The 20,330-nt window shown below is 38.8% G+C and overlaps 1 long non-coding RNA gene across 1 annotated transcript; it reads right to left on the bottom strand.

The window, feature by feature from the left end:
• Nucleotides 1-5,677: 5,677 nt before the first annotated feature.
• LOC111553934 lies at nucleotides 5,678-18,833 on the bottom strand. The gene is made up of 3 exons (XR_002735117.1): nucleotides 17,970-18,833; nucleotides 17,317-17,376; nucleotides 5,678-6,819 (listed from the first exon to the last, which is right to left on the bottom strand). It is a non-coding gene; the product is annotated as an uncharacterized LOC111553934 (long non-coding RNA).
• Nucleotides 18,834-20,330: the final 1,497 nt, after the last annotated feature.

The raw sequence follows: 20,330 nt of genomic DNA, 5'->3' as shown, positions 1-20,330 counted from the left end.
CAAATGCTGCCATTCATTTAGAAGTGAGGCCATGTTACTTCAGGTGCCCATAGAGCATGATCATTTGAGCATCCTGAATTGCATTATAGGGAGCCTGGCCCCAGAGGCAGCCTCAGACAATGGAGATGTGATAATCTCTTTGAAGTCCTGGGGAATGAAAGGAGTGGTCTGCAAACAAGCCTAGGGGGATGAGCTGAATATATGTCCCCCAGCCTTGCCAGAGACACTGCAATCCATAGCTGGCTCACATTGCCACACATATCTCACCCCGTCACACTGCCCAACAGTCTTGGTGCATTTTGTTCACCAACGCTTTTGCCACAGCAACATGTTCAACCCATCTTATGGCCTCAAACTCCAGTCTTGGCATACAGTCCTGTCTTGCACTTTATGGAAAAATGAGAAGCCATCATATAGGAACAGGAGCATCTCTTTCTTGCATGACAGAATCTATCAGCCCGTCTGCACTTCCCCATCCTCCCCCACCTTCCTCCAGTTACAAAGGTGAAGTTCGCCCTTCTCCTTCCTAAGGGGCCTGTCCCCTCCTGCCTTCTGAGGGTTTCCATCAACAGATACCATTCCTTTGCTTACAATTTCCACTAGCCTCCCATTCTTAAAATTCATTTCCTTTGCTCTCACTCATTTTCCTCCTGCTGTTGCCTTATCTCCTTACCCTTCCCAATCTGGCTTAAAAGCAGTGTGTCAGCTGGGCAAGGTGGCTCACGCCTGTAATCCCAGCACTTTGGGAAGCTGAGGCAGGCAGATGGCTTGAAGTCAAGAGTTCGAGACCACCCTGGCTAACATGGTGAAACCCCATCTTCACTAAAAATATAAAAATGAGCAGGGTGTGTTAATGGGCTCCTGTAATCCTGGCTACTTGGGAAGCTGAGGCAGGAGAATTGCTGGAACCCGGGAGGCGGAGGTTGCAGTGAGCCAACATCATGCCATTGCACTTCAGCTGGGCAACAGAGCAAGACTCTATCTTAAAAAAAAAAAAAAAAAAGCAGTGTGTCCACATGATGCTGCCCCCAATTCCTCACCTCCTTTCAATCTTCAACCCACTCTTTCAACTCCTTCAATTTCACTTCTTTCCATACCATTTGATATGGTTTGGCTGTGTCCACACCCAAATCTCATCTTGAATTATCACTCCCATAATTCCCACATGTTTTGGGAGGGACCCAGTGGGAGGCAACTGAGTCATAAGGGTGGTTTCCCCCACACTGTTCACATGGTAGTGAATAAGTCTCACAAGATCTGATTGTTTCCTAAAGGGTTTCCTCTTTTGCTTCGTTCTCATTTTCTCTTTGCCTGCCACCATGTAAGGTGCGCCTTTTGCCTTTTGCCATGATTGTGCGGCCTCCCCAGCCACGTGGAACTGTGAATCCATTAAACTTCTTTTTATTGGTAAATTACCCAGTCTCAGGTATGTCTTTATCAGCAGCACGAAAATGGACTAATACACCATTCCATCAGAACTTCCCTACTAACCGCTCTAAATCCTATATTCCATTCTTGCCTTCCATCTGAGCACCAAGCACTAGTCAGCATCTCTAGTTGAACACCCTGTGGGTAAGGTGACCATATGTCTTCATTTGCTCTGGGAAGTCTCTATTTATATGTGGTGTCCTGGCATAAGTAGTCACAGCACCCCTTTCAGACTCAAAACCGTCTTAGACAATAAATTTTAAGGTCACATATATTAGCAGATATAGGCACCTGTGATTTGTCTGTCCAATCTATCTATTTCCTTATTTTTATTTTACTTTTTGCTTTTAGAGAACTATCCCTTGCAGATACCTTTTCTTTTCTCTTTTTCTTTTCTTTCTTTTTTTTTAAATTATTATTATTATTATTATTTGAGATAGAGTTTCTCTTTGTCACCCAGGCTGGAGTGCAGTGGTGCCATTTTGGCTTACTGCAACCTCAGCCTTCCAGGTTCAAGCGATTCTCGTGCCTCAGCCTCTCAAGTAGCTGGGACTACAGATGTGTGCCACCATGCCTGGATAATTTTTTGTATTTTTAGTAGATAGGGGGTTTCACTATGTTGTCCAGGCTGATCTCGAACTCCTGACCTCAAGCCACCCACCTGTCTCAGCCTCCCAAAGTGCTGGGATTATAGGAAGGAGCCACCGCGCTGAGTCCAGATACCTTTTCAAAGTGGTCTGGTCATATGACAGATCTACCCAGAATCAGATTGGTATAAAGAGAGGTACTGAGTCAAAAGTGGGTCAAGACCATTCACACCCAACATATTTTGCTGACACAATTTGAGGAGGGAAAAAAACCCCTATTTTCTCACTGGGATTGCTATGCTGGTGGAATAGAATAGAAGCCTGAGGAGACTGGGACAACTCTGCCGCCAAACTTAGGGATGGCCTGCTAGAGGAGAAAGGCAGCACGGTGAAAGCACAGCTTGCAGCAACAGAATGGGGAAGAAAGAGAGGGTGGGAGGGAAAACGAGAGAGATTCCCAGTGCCAATGTTGAACACCCAGGGCTGAAAGGCTGTTCCACCTGTGGGCTTTCTATTGCATACCCCGAAACTTCTTTTTCACTCAGTAGAGTTGGAGGTAGGTTTCTTTCACTTAATGACAAGACATCCAGGATCTACACAAGCATGCCTTGAACTCAGCTCTTGGCAGTCCTGTCCCTGCTGTCCCCAAATCTGTTTCTACTCCACCCTTCAAATCTCAGCAACCATTCAGTTTCTTTTGCCAGAAACCTTGGAATCACCTTGGACATCTCCCCTTCTCTAGCACCATCATCAAATCTTACTGATTTATTTTTATCACCAACACATGTGTAAACTCTAGTTCCCTCCCGCCATCAGCACGGACCACCAAGAAGTCCATAAAACCATCATCTCACCTGGGCAACTCAACAGCCTCCCATTGGGTCTTCCCATGGCCACTCTCACTCCCAACATTCTCCATGGAACATCTAGAGTAGTCTTCTTAAACTTGAAATCTGCTCATGGCGCACAAGGCCATGCTTCACTGGGGAGCTGGAAGGGGAGTAGAGGGAGCATTGCCAAGTTAAGTAAGCAGACATTATTGAAGTTCTTGTAATTCCTGAATTCACCAATAAAAATTATATTTGAGACTGGGTGTGGTGGCTCACACCTGTAATCCCAGCACTTTGGGAGGACAAGGAGGGCAGATTGTTTGAGCCCAGGAGTTCAAGACCAGCTTGGGCAACATGGTGATAGCCTATGTCTACAAAAATTACAAAATTTAGCCAGGCATGGTGGTGCGTGCCTGCAGTCCCAGCTACTCCAGAGGCTGTGGTGGGAGGATCACATGAGCCCCGGAGGCGGAGGTTATGGTGAGTTGAGATCACACCGCTGAACTCCAGCCTGGGTGACAGAGTGAGACCCTGTCTCAAAAAAATAAAAAATTATTAGAGACAATATCAGCATGGTTCCCAAGAATATGCGTCTTATTTTTCAATCATTATTTGCTTTATTTTGTTTCAATCAGAAGCTTAGGGTCAAACTTTCTTCCTTGAGCTGGGATATTTGAACACTGAAGGTTACTAGCACCTTCCCATGGGCAGATTGCAGAGAGTGGTGATCAGATTTTAAATAAAAATCTCTACCGATGCTGCCAGGATGTTAAGCAGAGCCTGCACAGAAGGATCGTACATGGGTCAGTGACTGCAGGGTCACTTGTAGACCCCGGTATTTGAAGTTTCCTACAGAACCTTCCTAGAAGTGAATGTTCTCAAAGGAGGATCATGCACTATCTCACCACTCTACTCTTAGATCCTAACCCCTCTCCATCTCCTCCTTCCTCAAAACAGACCTGTGGTTTCCAAATTTGATTGAAACTGAGTCTAGTAATATTGATCCTACCTGATTAGGATACTGTCGGGACCCAGTGGTTTTAGAAGGGAGTCTTATAGGAGATATGAGAAGGGTAAAATTAGAGGGGTGCATGCATGTTCCTGAAAGAGAAGACTAAACACTGTAAGGGTGTCATTGCCTCAATTTGTGTATAAGTCTATTATAAATCTAATCCAAATTTTACTAACGTTTTCTTTGAAACCTGACAAAATGATTCAAATGTTGTCTGGAAGAATAAATGAATAAAATAATCAAGTAAAGTTTGATCAAACAGAAAGATTAGAAACATCTGCACGAACATTAAGTTAGATTCTAAAACTACGACAATTAACATGGAATGTTATTGAACCAAGGATGGGCAGGTAGAAAGAACATTCAGAATCTATTCCGTAATAAGAGAGCTTTTTCAAGTCTCTGGGGGAAATGATGCGGGGACAACTGTGAAACACTAAAGATAAATTGATTCATCACTGCTTCACACCACATCCTAAAATAAATGTCAAGCGGATTATAAATTTAAAAATACACATACAAATGAACTAGAAGGAAATATAGGTGCATATTTATCTGATCTTGTAATGGGAAAATCTTTTAAGTAGTGTATTACCATAAAGTAAAATATTGATGAAATTGATCACATGTAAATTCAAATATTCTGCCATTGCTATATCTAAGAGCAAATAGGAAACTGGAAAAAGAAACTTGCAATGTATGTAATAAAGGGTTTATATTCTTAAGTCTCTGAAATGTCAACGTGGTTAAAAGACATGATTAGAAAATTCACAAAGGAAGTACTAACAGCAAAAATATGAAAAATGTTTAACTTTGCAAGCTGTCAAAGATGTGCAAACCGAAACAATAGTGAAACACACATTTTCAGCTATTACACTGACATTTTCTAAAAAAGAAAAGATTAGGTAGAGCCTGGGGAAATGGGCTCCCACAGATTGCTAGGATGATCCTAAAGTGATACAATTGTTATAGAGGGTAACTTGGCAAAATTCTTCAAAATATGCAGAGTTCATTTACACAGCAATTCCTCTTCTAGGAATTTATCCTCAGAAAGTAATCATAAATAACTTCAGAAATTTATTTAAAAATGTTCCCTGGAAGGTTGTTTATAAAAGCAAAAAATTAAAAACAAAATAAACATCTGAAAATATGGAGCTGCTTAAATAAATTATGGTGCATTATAATCCAAGGTCGTAAGAAAATCATACTGAGAATTATTTAGTGACTTCAGAAAAGGTTCACAATATATAGTTAAATGGGGGAAAAAGTTGCAAACCCATCTGTACAATGGAGTCTCATTTCTTTTGTTTTTAAAAAATGTATGTATGTAAATATATGCATAGAAAAAGACTTTAAGAGGATAACCAAAAAGTTATCAGTGATTATCTCTGGGTGGCAAAGGTATTGGTGATTTTCATTATTCCTTGAATATTCTGCAGTAAAAATGTATTACTTTTTGTAATAAGATTCTTAAAAACATTAACTTTTATTTAAATTCTGCAAAGAAGTCAGGTATCAAAAAATGGTCTTCAGGAAGCTTTTATGGGGAAATTCTTACAGCCAAAAATTGGGGAATTGCTGGGGAAAGTGGTCAGACCTGAATGCAGCAAAATTAGGAGAGGACAACCCACCTCTCAGGGCCACAGTCCTGGAGTCAGCAGCCTCATCACTACCCCTGCTTCCCATCACTGCTTCTTTTAAGACTCATGGGGTGGAAAAGCGACATGGACTAAAAGTAATAATAACGAGGATGATCACAATAACAATGCATATGATAATATATTAATAGAAAACTGACATTTATTAAGCACTTGGTATTTTCCAGACCCCGAGCTAAGTGCTATACAGATAGTATCTCATTTAAAGCTCACAACAGTCCATTGAGAAAGAGATTATTGCATGGGATTCATAGAGAAAGAAAACTGAGACTCGGATGGCGGGATAGTGATGTGATTCTCCCACACTTCCAGCTCTCGGGAGGCTGAGGGGAATTACAAACATATCTGAGTCTGATGCCAAAGCCCCTGGCTGGTCTACATTGATTAGGTGCTTACAGGAGCATTTTTCCAAACCCACATGCCCCGATCCCGACTTCACCACCCAGGCCTCCATTTCCTTTGTGATTCAGCCTCGCATTATGTAGCCTGACTCCACTGTGAAAGATTTGTGGCAATTGCGTGATGTATGAGGTGCCATTTGTAAAAATATTATTTAGTGTAAAACATGATGTTTTTTCTCCTGATTTACAAGTTGGATTTATAAATCTGCACTTCTCACTATCTGAGTTATATATCTTGCCTCTGATTTATAAAACTTGCCTGTAAATCTTCCCAGCAAAGTTTTGATTCAGAAATCATTATTTTAAGAATTAGATTTAGTTAAAACATTCAGCTGCTTTATAGGGGAGGAAATGGATTTACATAACTCCAAGCGGAGCTCACGGATCCTATAGCAGCTTCACAAGTCGTGCCTAGGAATTCCTAAGGAAAATGTTTTGATTTAAGGGCATTCACTTCACACTTTAGCTACACCTGACTGATTTATATCACCAAAGTCATACAATAATGATCCATTTTATAAAAATCCCACTTTTCTTTAATTCCAGATCCTGATTTATATGCCCTGATTGGGTCTCTGTAATGCTGTCTCAGTCACAGGCTCCTCTGTCCTAGAGCTGGTCTTAGGGAAAAGGCCTAAGAATCAGGGATGGTCAGCATAAAGGGAAATGCCACCTCCTTCTTGGCTTATCTCCCTTATTCCAAGGGAACCAAAGCAGGTTGCCTCCCGCCCCTGAGCTAGAGCCAGCTAAGCCTGGGGAAGCGTCTGTAAGATGCCACAGCCTTCTCCAAGAATGTGGTGGGTTCTCTCCATCCCTGTTGCCCAAACGAAGAGGGGGTTGCTCCCACGTAGAAGAAATCGCCAGTCCAGAGAACCGAGGACATGTTTGATGAGTAATTGCTGGCTGAAAAAAAAATCAATGAATAAATGAACCCTTTTTAAAGAGCAGAGGCCAACAAGCAGTGATCTGACAGATAGTATAAATGAACGAAAAGGGAGGGTGTGTGAGAGCCTGGTGAGAGGCTGGTCCAATCTGAACAAGGTGGCTGTAGCTCAGCTCCACCTGGCTGTGATTAAGTAGGATTACTTGCCCAGTATTCCCACATGTCGCTCTCCAGGACAATCCTGAAATTCAAATGCTTATTTTAAATGCCTTATTTTAAAAATCAATGTTGTACCGGTTTAGTTTAAAATAGCAAAATACATACACTTTAAATGTACAGGTCAATGGCATTTGAACAAAGTACACACTCATGCAACCACCACCTTGATCAAGATATAGAATGTTTCCATCTTTACAGAAATCATCCTCTTGCCTCTTAAAGTCAGTGACCTCCATCCCGCCCCTGCTAACTGCTGGCCTCATTTCTATCTCTACAGATACTTTTTTTTTTTTTTTTCTGTTTTAATACAATTGGAACTTAATATAAATTGAATCATACAGAATGCATTTGTTTCCTCTCCTGTTTCTTTCACTTAGCATGCCTGTGAGATTCATCCACGCACGTATCCAGTGTGTGTTCCTTTTTATGGCTGAGTAGTATTCCGTGGCCTAAATGTATTATAGTTGTTGATTCATTTCCAGTTGGTGGACATTTGAGTTATTTCCAGACTTAAAACTATTATGAATAAAGCTGCTAGGAACATTCCTGGACCAGTCTCTTTATGGACATATGTTTTCATTTCTCTTGGGTAAAAACAGAGGAATGGAGTTGCTGAGTCATTTGGTGAGTGTATGCTTAACTTTCCATAAAGCTGCCAGACAGTTTTCAAAAGTGATTTTGCCATTTTACACTCCCTCCCCTCCCCAGTAATATATGAAAGTTCCAGTTGCTCAACATCCTTAACAATGCTTGGTCTTGCCAGTCTGTTTAATTTTAGTCTTTTAGTCATTTTAGTCATAATTTTAGTCATTTAGATATAAAGTGGTATCCCATTTTAATCTGGATTTTCCCAATCACTAATGGAATCACTAATGGAATTGAGCATCATTTCATTCACCCACTGGCCAGTTGTGTATCTTCTTTTGTGAAATGCCTATTTAGAACTTCTCTTATTTATTAGTTATTTGCCTTCTACTGTTGAGTTGTAAGAAAACTTCGTAAACTCTGGATACTAGTCTTTGCCAGATATATGCATTGCAAATACTGTCTCCCAGTCTGTGGTTTGTTATTTATTTTTCTTGTCAATGTCTTCGGCAGGGCAAGCAATTTTAATTTGATGACGTGCAATTGGTCATTTTTCTTCTTTAGTTAGTGCTTCTCGTGTCCCTAGAAGTATTTGTCTACCCCTAAATTGCAGGTTTTCTCCTATGCTATCTCCTAGAAGTTTTATAGTGGAAGGCATTATGCTCCAAATCTATGACTCATTTCAAATTAATTCTTGAAAACGTGAGCAAAGGATTGAGGTTCATTTTTTTTTTTCTACACAGATACCTAGTTCTTGTAGCACCATAGAAATCAGGAAGTGAGAGTCTTCCAATTTTGTTCTTTTTAAAGATTGTTTCAGCTATGTTGCTGAAACATAGCTCTTGCATTTTCAGATCGGTTTAGGGTAACTTTGTTAATTCCTACCAAAAAAAAAAAAAAAAGGCCTACTGAGATTTTGTTTGGAGTTTTGTTGAATCTATACATCAATTTGGGTACAAAGAACATCTTAACGCTATCTAGTCTTCCCATTCACTAAGAGGACATATCTTTCCTTAATTTCTTTCAAAAATGTTTTATAGCTTTCCATGTAGAAATCTTGCGCAGTTTTCATCAAATTTACTCCCTTCTCATTTCTAAATTTTGTTTTCTAAATATTTGTTGTTCATAAAAATTAACTTCATGTATTCATCTTGTATTCTGTGACCTTGCTAAATTCATTTTAGGGCTAGTAGTTTTTTTGTAAAATCTTTAGATTTTCTATATGGATAACCATAACAGTTGTTAATACATTTTTATTTCCTCCTTTTTAATATTTCTGTCATTTTTAAATTCATTTGCTTATTTATTTTGCCTTATGGCATTGGCCAGGACATCCAGTACAGTATTGATGGGAAGTGAGGAGACTGAACATCTTTGTCTTATTCCCAGTCTTAGAGGGAAAGCCTTCAGGCTTTAACCATTAACAGTGATGGTTGCTGTATGTTTTTCATAGATGCCCAAGATCAGGTTGAGAAAGTTTCTTTCTATTTGCAATTTGCTGTGTGTTTTTCATCATGAACGAGTTTTGGATTTCATCAAATTCTTTTGCTGCATCGACTGGGATTATTATATGAATGTTCTACTTTACTCTATAATGTGTGAAATTGATTAATTTTTCCATGTTGGAACATCTTTGTATATGAAGTATATGAAGATGCAGTCTTCATATACTGCTGAATTCAGTTTGCTAATATTTTGTTGAGGATTTTGGTTTGTGTGTTCATAAGAGATATTGGCCTGTAATTTCCTTTCCTTCCAATGGCATTGTCAGCTTTTGATATCAGGATTGTGCTAGCCTAATAACATATGTTAGGAAGCAGTCTCTCCTATATTTTTGGAAAAAGTCTGTGTAATATTGATGTTACTGCTTTTGTAAATCTGTGATAGTATTCATTGGTGAACTCATCACAACATGGAATTTCTTGTATGGGAAGATTTTTATGATAAATTCAATTATTTTATGTTTTTCTAGCTTTGCTGTGGGATATGTTACAAATAAAAATTACATATATTTAAAGTATACAATCTGATGTTTTGAGACATGTATATATCATGAAATGATCCCCACAATCAAACTAATTAACATATCCTTCACCTCACACAGTTAAATATTTTTTCTGTGTGGTGAAAACACCTAAGATTAATTCTCTTAGCAAATTTCAAGTGTATGATACAGATTAATTTAGTATTGTCACCATGCTGAACATTAGCTCTCCAGGACTTATTTATACCAAGTAACTGAGCCTTTGTGCACTGTGACCAACATTTCCCCATTTCCCCAACCCCAGCTCCTGACAGCCACCATTCTACTCTCTGTTCCTATGAGTTGAACTGTTTTAGTTTCCACATATAAGTGAGATCATGCAATATTTGTCTGTCTGTGTCTACCTGGCTTATATCACTTAACATAATGTCCTCCAGGTTCATCCATGTTGTCACAAATGATAGCATTTCTTCCAATGTGTGTGTGTGTATCACATTAAATTTTTCTTTTTCTTTCTTTCTTTCTTTCTTTCTTTCTTTCTTTCTTTCTTTCTTTCTTTCTTTCTTCTTTCTCTTTCTTTCTTTCTCTCTCTTTCTTCTTTCTTTCTCTTTCTTCTTTCTTTCTTCCCCTTCCTTTCTTTCTTTCTCTTTCCCTTTCTTTCTTTCTTTTCTTTCCTTCCTTCCTTCCTTCCTTCCTTCCTTCCTTCCTTCCTTTCTTTCTTTCTTTCTTTCTTTCTTTCTTTCTTTCTTTCTTTCTTTCTTTCTCTCTCTCTCTTTCTTTCTCTCTTTCTTTCTTTCTTTCTTTCTTTCTTTCTTTCTTTCTTTCTCTCTTTCTTTCTTTCTTTCTTTCTTTCTTTCCTCTTCTCCTTTCCTCTCCTCCTCCTCCTATTCTTCTTCCTCTTCCTCTTCCCCTTCCCATTCCCCTTCCCCTTCTTTTTAATTTGAGACAGAATCTCACTCTGTCACCCAGGCTGGAGTGCAGTGGCATGATCTCTACTCACTGCAACCACCAACTCCTGGGTTTGAACAATTCTCATGCCTCAACCTCCAAAGTATCTGGGATTACAGAAATGCACCCACGCACTCGGCTGATTTGTTTGTATATTTAGTAGAAAAGGGGTTTCAACATGTTAACCAGGCTGGTCTCAAGTGATCCACCCACTTCAGCTTCCCAAAGTGCTGGAATTACAGGCAAGAGCTACCGTGGCCAGCCACGTATTTGTTATTCATTCATATGTCAACGTATGCACGCTTAGGATGATTTCATATCTTGGCTATTGTGAATAATGCTACACAGGGGTGCAGGTATCTCTTCAAGATACTGATTTCATTTCCTTTGGATCTATACCCAGAAGTGAGATAGCTGGGTCATGCAGCAGGTCTATTTTAGTTTCTAGTTATTTTTAGTTTTTTGAGGAAACTCAGCACTGTTTCTCCATAATGGCTGTACCATTTACATTCACACCAACAGCGTACAAAAGTTCCTTTTTCTCCACATCCTCATCAACATTTGTCATCTTTTGTCTTTTTGACAATAGCCATTGTAAGGAAGTGTCAGGTGATATCTCATTGTGGTTTTAGTTTGCATTTCCCTGATGATTAGACACTGAGCACCTTTTCATACACCTGTTGGCCCTTTGTATGTCTTCTTTGGAAATATGTCCATTTAGGGCCTTAGCTCATTTTTAATCAGGTATTTGGTCTTTTTTGTTAAGTTGTTCGAGTTCTTTTAAAATTGTGGATATTAATCTTTTATCAGATGTACAGTTAGCAAATATTTTCTCCCATTCCCTTAGGGGTGTCATTTTACTTTATTTTTTTACTTTGCTGTGATGAAATTGTACCCTTATCTCACACCATACACAAAAATAAACTAAAAATGAATTAAAGACTCAATTGTAAGACCTGAAACTATGAAACTCCTGGAAGAAAACATAGGGAAAAATCTCCTTGACATTGATCTGGGCAATAAGTTATTGGCTATGACACCAAAAGCACAGGGAATGAAGAGCAAGCAATAGGTGGAATTGAGTCAAGCAAAAAGCTTTTGAACAGCAAAGACACAATCAACAGGCTGGGCACATGGCTCAGGCCTGTAATCCCAGCACTTTGGGAGGCCAAGGTGGGAGGATCACCTGAGGCCACGAGTTCAAGACCAGCCTGGCCAACAAGGTGAAACCCCATCTCTACTAAAAATACAAAAATTAGCCAGGCGTGGTGGCGCATGCCTCTAGTCCCAGCTACTTGGGAGGCTGAGGCAGGAGAATTGCTTGAACCTGGGAGGCAGAGGCTGCAGTGCACGGAGATCATGCCATTGCACTCCAGCCTGGAAGACAGAGTGAGACCCCATTTAAGAAAAAAACAAACATAAAACAATTAATAGAGTGAAAAGGCAATTCTTTTAATACATTGGAGATTGTTCAGGTTTTTATTGTCTCTTGATTCAGTTTTGGAATACTAGAGTTTTAAAGTAATTTGTCTCTTTCACCTAAACTGTTAAACTTATTTAACAGGCTAAAGTTGATTGCTATATGTTTGTATGATAATATCCCTGTTAAACTTATTTAATAGGCTAAAGTTGATTGCTATATGTCCATATGATAATATTCCTCATTATTTCTTACTATTATTATTGCTTCTTCTTTTTTTTTTTTTTTGAGACAGAGTCTCGCCCTGTCACCCAGGCTGGAGTGTAGTGGCCGGATCCTGGCTCACTGCAAGCTCCGCCTCCTGGGTTCACGCCATTCTCCTGCCTCAGCCTCCCGAGTAGCTGGGACTACAGGCGCCCGCCACCTCGCCTGGCTAGTTTTTTGTATTTTTTAGTAGAGACGGGGTTTCACCATGTTAGCCAGGATGGTCTCGATCTCCTGACCTTGTGATCCGCCCGTCTCGGCCTCCCAAAGTGCTGGGATTACAGGCTTGAACCACCGTGCCCGGCCTTATTATTGCTCCTTATTATTCTTTAAAATATGCATATATTTTTAAGTCTTCTAGAAATGTATTAACATTCTACAGGATATATATTCATATTCTCATTTGCACTTCTAACACTGTTTATTTGTTTTCTTTATTTTTTCATTAATTTGTCTTGCTAGAGATTTACTAATTTTATTACATTTTTTTCAAAGAACCAACTTATGGCTTTGTTAATTTTCCCATGTGAATGTTTAACATTCATTGATGTTTGCTCTTATCTATATTAATTCTGTCCTCTCTTTGCTTTGAACTTATTTTCTTTTTCTATCTCTATAAAATAGAAACTTCAATAATTGGTATTAAAACTTTTTCTTTTCTAAAATACATATTGAAAGCTATACATTCTTTTCAAAGTATTGCTTTAGCTGCACCCTGCACCCAACAAAGTTTGAAATGTAAACTTTCATCTTCATTTGCTTCAAATGTTTTTAATTTATCTTGTAATTTTCACTGGCTTCTGAGTTATTAAAAACAATTGTTTTATCCCAAAATGTTTAGAGATTTTCTAGATATGTCATTTATATTGATTTCTAATTTAATCCCATGTGGTCAGAAAATAACTCGATATGACTGCAATGTTTTCAATTTTGTTGATATTTATTGTATGACCTAGAATATTAGCTATTTTGGTGACCATTCCAAATGCATTTCAAATTTGACCATTTCAAATTCCATGTGCATTTGAAAATAATATGTATTCTGCAGGTGTTTGTGGTAGTTCTATAAATGTCAATTGTGGATATTGTTATATTAAATTTGATATCTTCATCTACGGCTTGTATATTTTTATTAATTACCAAGAGAGGAATGTTAAAATTTTTCTGACTATCATTGTGGCTTTGTCCACTTTTCCCTTTATTTCTGTTAATAATTTCTTCATGAATTTTTTTTTTTTTTTTTTTTTGAGACAGTCTTGCTCTGTCACTCAGGCTGGAGTGTAGTGGCACAATCTTGGCTCACTGCAACCTCCACCTCCCAGGTTCAAGCAATTCTCCTGCCTCTGCCTCCTAAGTAGCTGAGATTACAGGCATGTACCACCACACCTGGCTAATTTTTGTATTTTTAGTAGACACGGGGTTTCACCATATTGGTCAGGCTAGTCTTGAACTCCTGACCTCAAGTGATCTGCCCACCTCGGCCTCCCAAATTTCTGGGATTACAGGCATGAGCCATTGTGCCTGGCCATGAATTTTGATGTCCTGTGATTAAGGGTATACATATTTAAAATTGTTTTACCTTGCTAGTGAATTGTTCCTTTAATCATTGTATAATGCCTGTATTTGTCTCTTACTCTTTGTCTTGAAACCCACCTTCTCTAACACCCATATAGCCATGCCAGCTTTCTTGCTCCTATTGTTTGCATTGCATGTCTTATCCATCCTTTTACAGTCAATGTCTTGTTATTTATATTTAAAATGTGTCTCCTACAGATCGCATCCAGTTGGATCTCACTTTTTTCCCTAGTCAAAAATCTCTATTTTCATTGGGATGCTTAGTATATCGGCATCAGTTGAGGTTTAAGTTCATCTTATAATTTGATTTCCATTTCCCTAGCATGTTTTATAAAATTATTTCTATTGCTTATTTCCTGTATTTTTTGATAAATATTTTAGATATCTAATACATCTTTTCTTTTTTATACTTAATTTTTTGTGTGCTTGATGTAGGGCTACTAAAATGTGATTTTTAAGTTATCAGTCTATTTAGAGTCAATATTATGCCTCTTCACATTTCACACTTCCCTTCTGATACTTCATACTTCCTGTTTTACAATAAATATTTTTCCCAGGATATGATTTGTTTTACCTCCTCATATCCTTCCTACAATTGCTATCCTCTTTTTTACTTATCTATATATGTTAAAGGTCACTCTACAGTGTTACTATTTATGTGATAAGTAGTTTTATTGTGAGTAATTTAAATAAATTATGAGAATAAAAGAGAGGCTTTTATATTTACAGACTCATTTCCAATTTCTGATGCCCTTTATTTTTTACACAGATCTAACGTTTCATCTGCTGTTACTTCTTTCAGCCTGAAGGATACTATTCACTATTTCTTTTTTGCAAGCATCCTAGTAATAAACTTTCTAATTTTCTTTGTCTGAAATTATCTTGATTTCATCCTCACTTTCAGAAGCTATTTTTGCTGGATATAGAAATCTAAATTGACAGGATTTTTCTTCATTTACACTTTATTTTTATTCTTATTTTTTGGAGACAGAGTCCTGTTCTCTCAGACTAGAGTGCAGTGGTGCAATCATAGCTCACTACAGACTTGACCTTCTGGGCTCAAGTGGTCCTCCTGCCGCAACCTCTCAAGTAGCTGGGGACTACAGGCATGTGACAAGATGCCCAGCTAATTTAAAAAAAAAGAAAAAATTTTGGAGATGGGATCTCCCTATGTTGCCTAAGTTTGTCTTGGACTCCCGAGTTCAACCGATCCTCCTACCATGGACTCTCAAACGTTTACACTTAAAAAATGTAATTAAATTGACTTTTAGTAGCCTCCATTGTTTGATAAGAAAAGTCAATAGGAAGTTATTTTTATCCTTTTGTTTCATGTCTGTAATATGTGTTTCGATATGGCTGCTTTCAATATTTTCTTTGCAATTTAACTCTGATTATTTATTTTACATTTATCTCGCTTGGGATTAACTTAGATTTTTGGCTTGGTTTTTAATCCAAAAGTTTTCTTCTTGTTTTTCATTCAATTTGTTAAGTTTTTAGTCATTGTTTTTCCAAATGCTGGTTTGCTCATTATAATTGTTTTCTGAGACGCAAATTTCATGTATGTAAAAGCAGTAGTTCTCATATTTTTTGGTCCCAATACTTCTTTACACTATTTAAAATTTTCAAGAACCCCGAAAGCATTTGTTTATGTAGTTATATCTATCAATATTTATCATATTAGAAATTAAGCAGAGAAATTATTAAAAATATGTATATCGACACACATAAAAAAGAATAATACCATAACACATTAACATAAAAAGGTAGACTTCTTGAAAAAAGTCAAAAATTCTTAGTGAGAAGAATGACACACTTTCACAGAGTGCTTTTTATGGCTTCATAGAAGGCAGCTAGAGTCTCATATTTGTTTCTGCATTTAATCTGTTGTTATATCATTCATCTTGCAGTCTGGAAAACTCCACTATACACCTATGAAAAGATGGACAAGCAAAAGGCATATAATATCTTAGTTACCATAAATATAGCTTTAGTAGTGAAGATTTTATGAAATAATCTTGGGCACACTCACACTTCTGAAAACTGTTATTAAGCAATTAAATATTTTCACACAAGTCCATACGGTTCTGTTTATTTAAAAAAAATTTTTTTTTCTGTATATGTGATTGAAAAATGCTATTGATTTATAAACAAGATCCTTCTTTCTCTGCCCAGTTATAATCTTCTTCTGTTTGGTTCATCTGGTAATTTTTTTAAAGTTTCATTTATCATAATTTTCTGTTATTGAATTTCCATTTGGTTGATTTTTTGTATAGTTTACATTTTTCTGCTCAGATTCTTTTTCTATTCAATCATTAAAACCATATTTTTCTTTAATTCTTTGAAAATATTATACTTGTTTTAAAGTCTTTGCTAGCTCCATCATAGGAGTTACCTTACATTTAGTTTCTTGATTATATTTTCTTTATCCCTGAATCACATTTTCATGTTTTTATTTTTGTATGCCTAAGTGATATTTGATCGAATACTGCACACTATAGATTATATGTGGTAGAGAATGTGGATTCTGTTATCTTTTCAACGGAATGTGTGCACACATTTAGTAGGTGGTTCAGTTGCTTGCACATCATCTAGTAGGCTTGGTTTTATGATTTTTAAATAATAAATGGAAAGCACACGGTATTTCCCAAGCCCCTCTAACTTGACAGGACTCAAACTGCAGATTCTTGTTGGGGCTTCAATTTGGACTCTGTTGGGACAAATCAAGAATAGTTCTTATACCTTAGACACAATTTTCTGGTGTCTTGAAGGATGCCTGAGATGTTAACCATATGCTCAAGAGATCTCTTCACTCTAATAAGGTTGAGAATCAAGCATCCAGCCCCACCACATTGCCTGTCCTCCATCACTGTCAAAGCTTTAGTCTCTCTGCTCTGCTTTCAATCTCCCAACAGCTTAACTCTGGTAAGCACTAGGTAATCTTCTCTTCTCCATGCATGTGCGGTCTGGCTATCAGCCATGGACTTGACGGGAACCACCTACACACCTCCCTTTCTCCGATGCGCCATTGTGCAGATTCCAGCCATTTGAAGTGACTCAAACTCTGACCTCACTCTCCTCAGCTCAGCATGCCCATCATCCTCTTCCCAGATATCAGCTTGCTCCGCTGTGATTGTGCTACTATTACAACCCAGGCAGGGGACTGAATGACCAGAAGGCTCCTCACATGAGCTTCCCTTCTCTCTGGAATCACTGCTTTGTGTTATCTAATTGTTATTGCCCCAAATCAGTTGTCATATATTGTGTCTAGTTTTATAGTTGTTTATGACAAGAGAACCAGTCTGGTACCAGTCACTTCATCACGGTTAGTTTTTCAAAGAGTAGCATTTTTTCAAAGAGTACTCATTTTTCAAAGTGTAGCAACAAAACTTTAAAAATTCAACACCATACAAAGCCAAACAAAACACATCTGACCATGTATAGCCCATGGACCACCTGTTTATAACTTCTGGTACACACTTGCTATTCAAAGTGCAGTCTTCAGGCAACCAGCCTAGGCCTCACCTGGGAGCTTGTAGGAAATGCAGTACTTCAAGTCTCACTCCACACATATGTATTCAGAATCTGAAATTTAACAAGATATTCAGGTGATCTTACGTTCATTAATATTTTCAAAGCTCTATTCAAAAGTTTCTGTATTCTCTGTCCAGGTTTTCACAAACTAATACTAGGAATCACCAGAAGTACTTGCTAAAACCCACATTCCCAGGTGCTTTTCTGACCCACTGAATCAGAACCACTAAGATGGTAATTCTGATCATCAGGGATGTTTGGGGAAGACTGAGCTATTCCATAAACCTGTGAGGATCACTGGGCCCACGTACCTCACTCTGATTAGGCAATCTGCCCTGTCATACCATCTTTACTTGATGCCTAATAGACAATTATTCAAGGGATGTAAACTACATAGATAATTAAGTAGGTAATTTCATTTCCCCAGTGGATTTTTAGGCCATATTTTTGAAATGCGTGCTTCTCTACTTAGCCAGTGACTTTCCTGTCACATATGGCAAGGCTGGTCTTTGAGTCTTCACTTAAAATTTGTCCATTCCAGAAGCAAGCTTTAGTATTATTAGTCAGGGTTCTTCAGAGGGACAGAACCAATAGGATGCATAGATAGATAAGTGAGAGGTTATTTATTAAGGGATTTGGCTCACATGATTATGGAGACTGAGAAGTCCCACGACAGGCCATCTGCAAGCTGGAGACCTAGGAATGCTGGCAGCATGGCTCAGTTCAAGTCCAAAAGCCTCAGAACCAGAGAAGCCAGTGGTGTAACTTGAAGTCTGAGGCCAAAGGCCTGAGAACCCGGGGCAGGGGCTGCTGGTGCACATCCTAGAGTACAAAGGCCTGAGAATCTGGAGTTCTATGTCCGAACAGCAGCAGATGGGTGTCTCAGGTCTAGAAGAGAGAATCTGGAACTCTGATGTCCAAAGGCATCAGAAGATGGGTGCCTCAGTTCTACGGGATGTCCAAAGGCAGCAGCAGCAGATGGGTGTCTCAGTTCTAGGAAAGAGAATCTGGAACTCTGATGTCCAAAGTCAGCAGAAGATGGGTGCCTCACTTCTAGGAGAGAGAAAGCACAAACTTACCTTTCCTCCACCTTTTTGTTCTATTTGGGACCCCAGCAGATTGGACAGTGCCTGCTCACATTGAGGGTAGATCTTCCCATCTCAGTCCATCAATTCACCCGCCAATCTTCTCCAGAAATACACTCACAGATGCACCCAGAAATAATGCTCTATCAGCTATCTATATATCATTTAATCCAGTCAAGTTGATGCCTAAAATTAGCCATCACACCCTCCTAAACCAACCTGTCTGAAGCCTTCAATGAAAGGAAAGATGCACATATATCTATAGCTATAACTACTGACTGTTTATATGGATTAAGAGAAGTATAGTACTTTATGTCTGTCATTGATGGATTTTTTTTCTCCACTGCACTTAGAAGAACCACAACCCCAAATTCCTTAGTCTGACCTTGGCACAATTCCACGCTTGGTCCCTAGTAATTTCTAATCTATGTTGGTAACTCAACCTACAATTATACTGTTACGCACTTACAGACATCACTTAAAACAAGTCTGTGGGATTTTTGCCATAGTCACTCCTAACTATCATCTAATCAGTCACCCCTGTGTAGACCAGGTCCCAATGTATCACACCAACCCATGCATGGTATCCTATATCATATAATGCCCTGAACTTTCCCGGGTCAGAAAGAGGTGAGCCCCGCAGGCTGGTATTACAGTGATGCCCGCCCTGCCGCCTACGTATGGGATGAGTCTTCTCAAATAGCAGAAGCAGAGGGGGTGGGGGCAGATGCATGTCCCAACGACACAGGATACCATCCTTGGGGGCTCTGTGCCTCCCTTGCCAAGGTCAGACTTGTTCAGATGATATGGGGGAGCAGCGGAGTGGTGTCCATCAAGCTCTGGGAATGGGAGCTGGGTCCCCTCTCTGTGACCTTAGGAAGCTTATTTAACCTCGCTGACTCTGTTTTCCTCATCTGCATCTGGAAACTTGATGTAACAATATCAAATCATGATTTCTCGTGTGGAATGCACTTGGAGGAGGGTGGTTTGCACTGTGGTTGCTTTACCCTGAGGGTGGTCATCAGCAAGGCCTTTTGAAAGTAGACTTGAGCTTTAGGTATTAAGAACCTAAAACATATGCATAACTTTTGGCCTGGGATTTCTCTCTATTTTTACGTCTGTGTTCCAAGGAAATAATCAGTGATATGTTCAATATTTGCATTCAGGCATGTTATTTGGAACTTTATATATAACAATCACAGTATATGATATGGTTTGGATCTGTGTCCCCACCCAAATCTCATGTCAAATTGTAATGCTCAGTGTTGGAGGTGGGGCCTGGTGGAAGGTGATTGGCTCATGGGGATGGATTTCCTCCCCATGCTGCTCTCCGGATAGTGAGTGAGTGCTCATTAGATCTGGTTGTTTAAAAGTGTGTGCATCTCCCTACTCTCTCTCTTCCTTCTGCTTTGGCCATGTAAGATGTGCTGGCTTACCTTTTGCCTTCCACCATGACTGAAAATTTCCTGAGGCCTACTCAGCCACGCTTCCTGCACAGCCTGAGGAACTGTGAGCCAATTAAACTTCTTTTATTAAACAAGAAGATACTTTAATAAGAAATTGTATAAGAAATTCTTATAAATTGCCCACCCTCAGGTATTTCTTTATAGCTGTGCAAGAATGGACAATATAAAGTATGTCAGTATAAAATTAGCCTACATCAAAGTACGGAAGATTGCCCAAACTGTGATTTATCCACATGATGGGATATTTATATGGTCATTTAAAATCTTTTTTTTTTTTTTTTTTAAATTGAGACATGGCTTGGCTCTGTCCCCTAGACTGGAGTGCAGAGGCATGATCTTAGCTCTTTGCTGCCTCAACATCCCGGGTTCAGGTGAGGCTCCCACTTCAGCCTCCCAAGTAGCTGGGACTACAGGCACATGCCACCACACTTGGCTAATTTTTGTACTTTTTGTA

This window comes from Piliocolobus tephrosceles, chromosome 21 (assembly GCF_002776525.5).
Source record: "Piliocolobus tephrosceles isolate RC106 chromosome 21, ASM277652v3, whole genome shotgun sequence".
Taxonomy (NCBI): domain Eukaryota; kingdom Metazoa; phylum Chordata; class Mammalia; order Primates; family Cercopithecidae; genus Piliocolobus; species Piliocolobus tephrosceles.
This window is presented reverse-complemented; position numbering and strand designations above follow the sequence as displayed.